Source organism: Lepidothrix coronata, unplaced genomic scaffold, assembly GCF_001604755.1.
Source record: "Lepidothrix coronata isolate B3197 unplaced genomic scaffold, Lepidothrix_coronata-1.0 Scaffold160, whole genome shotgun sequence".
NCBI classification, from domain to species: Eukaryota; Metazoa; Chordata; class Aves; order Passeriformes; family Pipridae; genus Lepidothrix; species Lepidothrix coronata.
Window position 1 is genome coordinate 1,500,855 of NW_016690340.1, and position 8,769 is coordinate 1,509,623.

Sequence of the window (8,769 nt, forward strand, 5' to 3'; positions counted from 1 at the left end):
CACCACAGCCAAAAAAACCTGCTGGGGCTCAACTGGGACAGACCCAGGCTGCTTTTAAACAGTAACGACCCAGAGATGAGATCCTTCTTATCTGACCCCAAACCTGAGCAGCCCCTGCCCCCCCTCACCTCAGACCTTTGCCAAAGGCCACAAAATCATTAAAATCATTAAAGTCTCCCCCTGACTCCCCCACCCTCAATCCCAGTCCCACCCAGAACCCCCCCATCCTTATTAGCTGCTGCAATTTTTGTTTCAGGGATGTCCCCTGCTGCTAATTAAAGCACTTGAGCTGACCCCAGAGATGATCCCAGAGCTCTGAAGGGATACCAGGGATCAAACAGGCTTTGCACTAAGGGGTCCAGCCCTGCCCTGAAGTCACAGCCAGCACTGGGGGGGGTTATTTTTCTCCTGGGTGATGGTGATTTTTAGACTCACAGCTTCTCTCTGCAAGGTGATGATGATAACAGTGCCCTTTTCTGCCCTAGAACTACCCTGGCTACGATCACACCGAGTTTTCAGATAAAAGCCCCTCCAAATTTCAGCTTTGCATCGCCTAAAACACATGTGATGAGTTTTCAAGCATTTCCTTTTGAGAATTAACAAATGAGGCGACAACAGTTCGTGTTTAAAACAATCCTTTGCTTGGTTGTGCTGCTTTCTAGTTTATTATTGCCCAAAAAGCTACTTGAAACCTCATGGGGTGTGTCACATAAAACACATGTAAATCCCAAAGCTGTTTGATTAACTTCTCCATTCCCTTAAAACTTTTCAAAATTGCTTTTCCCTTCTTGAATTTAAGAAAAAAAAAAGTTTCCAATCCTCAAACCTGCCCAGGTGTGGAGAAGAGCTGCTGGTACAGCTTTAATTCTGCCAGCAATGGATTTATAATTAATTAGCATCACAAGTACTTCTGAACTTGGCTTTTATTCCCTCAGATTCATTGAACAGGAGCTTGTAATTTGCTATTAAAGAAAGCAGCAATTACTGACACTGATAATGGCATCCCTTTATTTGTCCAGCACTGATTTTTTAATATGATAAACTTTACTAATCCTAAATTTCACGTACCTCACATTCAGCAGAGACTGAAGGAAGAATATCTTTAGAAAATTAAGGCTAATCCTGCTCTCTAGCAGGGGGAAATAAATTGTTAAAATAAAGAAATAAAAGCATTTTCTTTGCCTTCTTCCACAGGTGAGAGTAATGAAAATTAAATTAAACACATTTCTTAATTTTCTTTCTTTTTCCAAAAGCTTTTTTTTTTTTATTTTCTTGCAAGTGTTGAGGACTTATTTTTCATTTTGGAGCTGCAGCTTTCCTCCTTCTGCTTTTTTTTCCTGCACTGGGTCATAACTCCAAGTGTGGGTCACACAGGTTCCTGAAATAGCAGAAGATGTTTCTAGAAGCAGGAAAAAAATACAGCTTGTCTTTATTATTTATTTATTTATTTATTTTTTAGTTTCCAAGCCCAGCAAACATGTGCCATGTCTTATGATCCCTCAGTCATTAAGGATTCCCAGACACATTTCAGAAGAATGAGATTTTTAAACACCGTCTCTGGCTGCTTTCCAGATCAGGTAATTAATTACATTTTCCCTCTCTAAATTCCCTCACACTTTCAACTGGATATGTTATTATTCTCCATTCCCCAAGTTAAACTGTCATTCTGTGCAATTGTTACTCTTTTGAGGAGGTTTTGTGTCAATGCCTGGGAACCAAACCGGTCTCTATTTTCTGAGGTTTAATTCATTAACACAAATCACTTCAAGGCATTGAGATGATGCAGCTGCCAGATGTTGACAAACAATCACTAATTGATCACTAAAAAGACAACCAGTGAATAATCACCAATTAGCAATAGTTCAAAGGGATATTTTAAATTTATAAGCAGAGTATCAGAAATCCAAGTACAGCATAGCAGGAGATTTACATAGAAATCAATTAAACCCTGAAGTGAACAAGCCTGTACCACTTGGCTGTACCTGACCTACACCAAGAACTTGGCTCAAATATCCCAAAATAACAAAGAATGTCTCATTTATCATTTGGAGTTCCTTTGTGATCAAGGACAATTTAAAGCCTGGAGTAACCCGATTGCAGTGATGGAATTACACCCGAATGGACTTACATTTATATGGTAAGAATTGATTTTTTTTTTAAGAGCAGTTCAAGAAGCCATATTTCTGTGTCAGCTCTTGTTACACCTTCCTTTGGGATAAGCAAACTGCTCTGGGGAGCTGGTGCCAGCGTTCACCAGGGAGCCTGGAGACTCCCTTCTGGAGCATCACCCACTGTTAGGACCCAAATAGTGAGAGATGCCTCTGTGACAGGACAATTTACCCTGGCAAGGCCTAAAATCCAGTCAGAGAAACGCAAACGGTGCAAGTTATTTGGGGTGAGTTACTGCTGACACTGGTTGGGTGGTGAATTATCCTAAAATCAGCCTGGCTCGCCCAGCTCCAAACACACATCCTGCTTTTTGAAGGAGGATGTGACAGATAAGCTGCTGGCTGGCCTGGAAATCTGTGGCTGGCAGTCAAACACTTTATAAAAGCCCAGTCCAACTTTCACATGGCAGATTCTTCCACAGACTCTCTTGGAGTGTGTGTGGAGCTGGGAAACCTCTTCCTGGTCACTCCCAGGGGTCAAGAGAAAGAGAGAAACCTGCTGTGGTCGTGTGGTGAGTTACATCAAACTCTGCTTAGTGGTTGTTTCTCTCTGCTACCTTTGACACAATTGCTTTAATATAATTATTTTGATACAGCTGCTTTAATAAAATTGCTTTGATGCAGTGCCCTACACTATTTGATGCTGTATCATACCCCACTAGCAGCTTTTTAGCTTTTACACACTGTAATAAATAATTCTGATCAAGATCTTTCATCTGCTCGCTTGCCCGCTCATTTATCATAATAAATAATTAATTTTATATAAATACATCCGATTTGCCATCATTAAAACCTGCGGGACAAAGGGATTTGTTCGCCCTGGGCTGAGACAACCCCCCAGACAAACTGCACCACCTTTTTTCCTATCTCAAGGTCCCGTTGTGGTGGTTTAACTCACAGTCCAAGTTCCAGGTATCCACAGGGGATTTTTCAGGGGGGCTTTGGTGGGTGTTGGTGGCCACAGATGCCACATGTCCCACAGCTTGGGGTGAGCTTTGTTTGACCAGTGATTTGTGGACAGTTTGCCACAGGGGGAATTTTGGTATGGGTGCATTTTCCAGGGTGTGTGAGCCTGCCTTTTGCTTCATTCTGTGCTTATCTCATGACAAAGTCCCTCTGTGGCCTGAGCAGCGTTTGAGACAGGCAACTGTGATCTTTAAATCCTTCCACCCACCAGTCTGAGCTCCACATAAATCAGGATCTTTTCATGGGAGCCAGAGAAGCTGGCAGCTCTCTTTATGTATTCTTCTGTTGTGATGAAATGTCAGCAGACCTTATTAATTCCTTGTGTACCAAAAGAAACCTTCCAGTCGTCTTTCCTTGACATCTCCCGGCGTCCATTCTTAATCAGAGGTCAAATGTCCCTTGCAAAGGACAAAGGACGTGTCTGGAAAGATTCCTTAGTTTGACACGTGACTGAGGGGGCAGTTGCCCCTCTGAGGGACCTGGTGTGTCCAACATCCCCGGAGCCATCGGGATTCCTGCCCCAGGGAACACACTGGAGGAGCTGTTATGGACTCAGCCACACCCCTACAGGGTACAGGTCGTCTGGATTTTTAGATATGGCAGCAAAACAAAGCAGGTCCTGGCACACAAAATAAGAAATACCAGCCCAAAAGCTTGGAGTGCTGAAGGCAACTGCCAGTTCTTCACAAGCTCCTGCAAGAACAGGAGTGTTACTCTCGCTCCACTGGGAAGAAACACACGGAAAATCTTGTTTTCTCCACATTAAAAGGATCTTTCACAGCTTTTCAGCTCCGCTTTCTCTGCCCCAACCCCCTGAGTAATGTCACTGTGTGCCACTGCTGGGCTCGTGATGGATGATGCAGCCCCTGTGTACACAGACTGTTTGATGCTTGGAGATGTTGGAGTAAATGACACAACCACAGCATCAGACTCATTATCAGCACTGCCTGGAAATATCAGAAACGTCTGAGGCCGCAGTTTAATTTGGATGCTTATCATAAACTCGAGAGAAATGGAAATGTGTGACAAGAACAAAACACTGCAGCAGCGACACCGAGCAGCTGATGCATTTCCAGGCCACAGAGGAAGAGCTGTGGGTGCTTGGGGGATCCTTCCCCTTGCCTGTTCAAACAAAAACGATGCTGAGAAGCATCCAAGGGACACCGTGGGGGGGCTGGAGCAAACATCCCACTTGCCTCTGGGGCCTGAGGAGATGTATAACAAGAGCTGCTGATGTGCAGGTTCCTCGTGGGACTGCTCCCATCACTCAGCTGCGGGGCTCCTGCCTGCTAAATGAAGCAGATTTGTCTCCATAAAGTCAGTGGAGCGATGGACCCTTCGCTGCAGAAGTTCAGCCAAACGCTCTGAATTACCCCAGGAAGGTGAACTTCCCTCACTCCCAGCTCAGCAGAGTTCGGAGCCTGAAGTCAAGACAACAAATAGCTCCTGAAATCAGGTTTTTTTCAGAGGTACACAAGCACCTATGCACGCAGAGAGCTGCCTGGTGGAACTAATTTGTTTACAACGTTCATGGAAAAAAAAAATCTTAATAACCAATTTCTATATTTAGTCTGAGTGCCTTTGAAAACTCCAAGCTCCGTAGCCCTGTGCTTCCTGTCCCCTTCCACTCGTGTGGGGCTACAGGAAAAAGCCAAAAATAAACTCACAGCCAGCACAACCCTCCCGTGGTCCTGATGTTTGTCAAACATGACCCAAAGGCTGCTGCTCTGTTTGGCCACGCTGTAGACCCAGTTTTTGACTGTTAATTACAAAGTTCATTGCAGAGCCAAGCAAAACACCCAGTTTACCTGAATTACCCCCCCGTTCTCTCCCTGCTGTTCCCTCCCCGGATCAAAACCCTGCCCCATCCCACTTGATTTCCACTGTGATTTGCCAGACAGCTCCTCGCTGCAGGGAAAAAGGAAAATCAATCTGTTTTTCCACTACTTCATCCCTCAGCTTCATGCATCGAGCCTTCTGCTGGCAGGATGAGCTCTGCAGCACTTGGCCACCACCAAACCAGCCCAGGGCCATGTGGGCAGCGAGTTCCAGAGCTGCAATGATCTGCCTGACTGTGCCATGGGCAGGGGCACAGGAGCACAGCTCGGGCTCCATGGGATGAAGTCACACTCCAGTAGGTTTCAGGGTATTAAAAACGTGATTAACCTGAAACAACCACAGTAACAAATTGATTATCAAGAGTAATAAATCACCTTACACACACACACACACACAGGTAGCCTGGGGGTTTGGGGGGTTTTTTTTGCATTGCAAAGCCATGAGTCCATCCACAGGACTGGAACAACCACCAGCACGGAGCAACAGCCTGGAAAAGGCCAAGCAAAACTTGCTTAAACTATTTGGGGGGTGCAGAAGGCAAAGGAGGAGAAGGCTGCTGGCTTTTACATCTCTAAGATGTGGATACAAGCCTTGTGGCTTCTTTTTCTGCTTCTCTCCACCTACTGCCCAGTCCTTTCCAGAAGACTTTGGGAATGACTTTGCAGGGCTGGAGCCAGGGCAAGACGTGGCTGCTCTGGGTGTGAAGGACACAGGCAGGAATGTCCCCAGCACTGAGCAATCCAGAGAGACAAGATACACCAAGGAGCTGAGGGATGGGCTGCTCCTCCCTGTATCCCAAAGCCCTGAGCTCCCTGGACTGGCTCGTGCAGTTTTCCATACACAGCCCTTGGAATTCAAGGATTCCAAAGGCTCAGCCCTGCTGGATCCAGCTGCATTCCCACCACGGTAGCAGGGATCCAACAGGGCTCTTGGTGCTGCAATGGTTGAAGGACAGGAAAGCACCAGATCCATGGAGTGGTTTTGGGTGTCTGGAATCTGAGCTCTCATTTCCTTTGAGGCACAAGTGAATAACTCCTGCACAAGGACTACAGGTCATCTGCTCACATCAGTGAGGGAAACAAACTCCTGCTCACAGCCAGGGAGGGAGAGTTACAGCCCTGCCCTGGGGATGGCACTGCCTGTCCTGGGAGGTTCATTGACCATGGGCTGGGGCACTGCCCTGCACGTGTCCACATCCACAGAGCTGCAGAGGGAAAGAGCACGTGCCTCCCAGCCTCTGGAGCAGGCTATTTATAACATCAAGGAACATTCCAGGGGATAATCTTAAAATTAGGCACAGAAGAAGCAGCAGAGAAACAGCCATTTGGCTTGGGATCAGCACCCAGAGGCCTCTGCTACACCCAGTCCACATCCACATGCAGGGAAGCACCAGCAGGACTTAAAACACACCAGTGCCAGGGCTTATTCCACTTCCAGGTGCCTCCTGGGTGCTCCCAAGTGTATGTCAGCTGTGGGAATGAGCTCAGAATGCCCCTGTCCACATCCCTTCCATCATCTCTGCTCCACATTGGGAATTACCAGCTGACAGAGCCCTCCCCAGTGCACAAGGAGTTACACAGCTGCTCCTTGTACCCAGGCTGAGAGTGGAGCAGGAGCCTTCCCAGAGACAGATGGGACAAGAAGTGCCAAATGCTGCTGTTAATAAGTCAAAGCAAGTCTGGCCATCCAATTCACATCCCTGGGCCACAGCTCACTGCTTTAATTTCACAATAATTTACAGCCAGTGACAAAAGTTAGATCCAAGCCAAGGAGATCACTAAGACACCCAGGGGTTGAGCCAGGGTAAGTTGGTACCACGAGATCTGACCTGGATTAATATTGGCACCAAAGGAAAAACCCCCACTGGGCTTTGAGACCTATCAGGAACTGCAACAAGGCTCCCCTGCACCCCTTCCTTCTTCCCAGAAGGAGCCTTTTATAGACATTTCTGGGCCAGGAGGAATCCAGAAAGGGACTGGCAGCTTGGGTGTCTCAAAATCTGTCACACACTGCAGTGGTGGTGGAGTCAGGGCTTGGAAGGACTGGGATGCAGGTGGGAGAACTTGCATCTCTTCCAGCCTTGGCAGCAGAGCTCCCCGAGGGGTGAGACTCACATCCTGCTTCCTTTCTGATTCCTGCACTGCAGGAATCACTGAGCTGATCCACACAGCTGCCACCCTCCAGCCCTCAGTCCCCACATTTCGGGGAGCAGCAGACTTCAGGTAACAGTGGACAAGCTGCTCCTTTCTCAGGGAATTGAGCCCGGGCAGCAAATCAGCTCCACACTGCCAGCCTTTCACTGCAGAGCCTGCCCCAGAGCAAGGTCAGAGCGAGCCCTGAGTGCTGCAGGAGCCTTGAATTCTCTCCCAGTGACACACAGAGCAGAGCCCAGCAATATCCTGTCTCCTTATATCCAGGCTACACAGCCTGTCTCCTTATGTCCAAAAATCACACTGATGTCCTGTCCCACCTCTTGGTGCAGCCTGAAGCATCCCTTTGGAGCAGTATCAAGCCCACGTGGCACCAGCAGCACAGCTCCTGCCCTGCTGCTTGTTAGCTTGGTTGTTCTGCTCAACATAAAACACAATAAACTCAATTTGCAATAAAAGAAAAAAAAACAAACAAACCAAAACCAACCAAACAAACATGGAGTTTCTCTTTGCCATCTCCTTCTGTTCCTGGTGGAGTCTAAACTCCAGCTCCATTGCAGCCAGCCCAGAAATGGAGATGGGATCGATTCTGCTGTCCCTACCACAGACACCTGGTCCATCACTCCAGGAAACCTGGTTTTGCCACTGTCACTGGTACAGGAAAACACATTTGTGATGGGTCAAACCCCCTCTCCAATTCTGGTCCAAGTTTCTTGGTAGACAAGGCCTAAATCACTGATTTTGCTCAAGAGGAATTCAGTTTGTCTTTCTCCAATGAGTTAAGATTCAAAACAGCAGGTATGTTCCCACCTGCTACATCCACACCTAAAATTCCCGGAATTTTCTTTGCCAATGGGCAGCTCAAGCTCCCTGTTAATCCTGTCAGGAGGACAGGATTGCCATGGAAGGGGTTTAGCTCCCAGCTGTGTTTTGTTTCCTGTGCTATTTCCATCACTTCAATTAATATTTGTGTTATCAAACCCAAACAGTTCATATAGAGAGACAACCTATACACACACACACATCCCTTTCCTCCTCTCCCTCTAATTTAGAGAGCACATGTAATTTGGGGCTGACACTGGATGGATTGCATGGAGCTAAGTGAGACACCTCCTGCAGCCAGATCCATATTTCATTACAAAAAAGCCCAGGCTTCCCCATTTAAACCCCTTTCCCATGAATGATGGTTGGTATTTAAACAAGCACACAGCATTTTCCTAAAGCATTTTATCCACTTTAATGGAAAACTAATATTTATAGAGCGAGGCAGGTGTGCTGCAAACCAGGAGAAGGTAACAGTCCCCACTTGGGGTTGCTGGTGGCTTTCTGCAGTGAGCAGAACATAATCAGTGTTAAACTGGAATAAATACTATTGATTGTGGTCTCTAATAGAGGATATGATTTTTAAAGAGCTCACAGCACCAGACTGTTCAAGCTTATTGTATTTATTGATTGAGACTGTGTGAAAACACAAGGTTATTCATCATACACCGGATGTTCCAAAGGAGCATCCAACGCTGCCTAAATGACACGAAACAAGTGACAATATTGCTGTGGAAGGGCTTTGTCACCCTCCCACGACTAAAACTGGGGTGGTGGGGATCCCACGTGCTGTTCCAGGCACCAGCCACTACACAGAGCTGGCT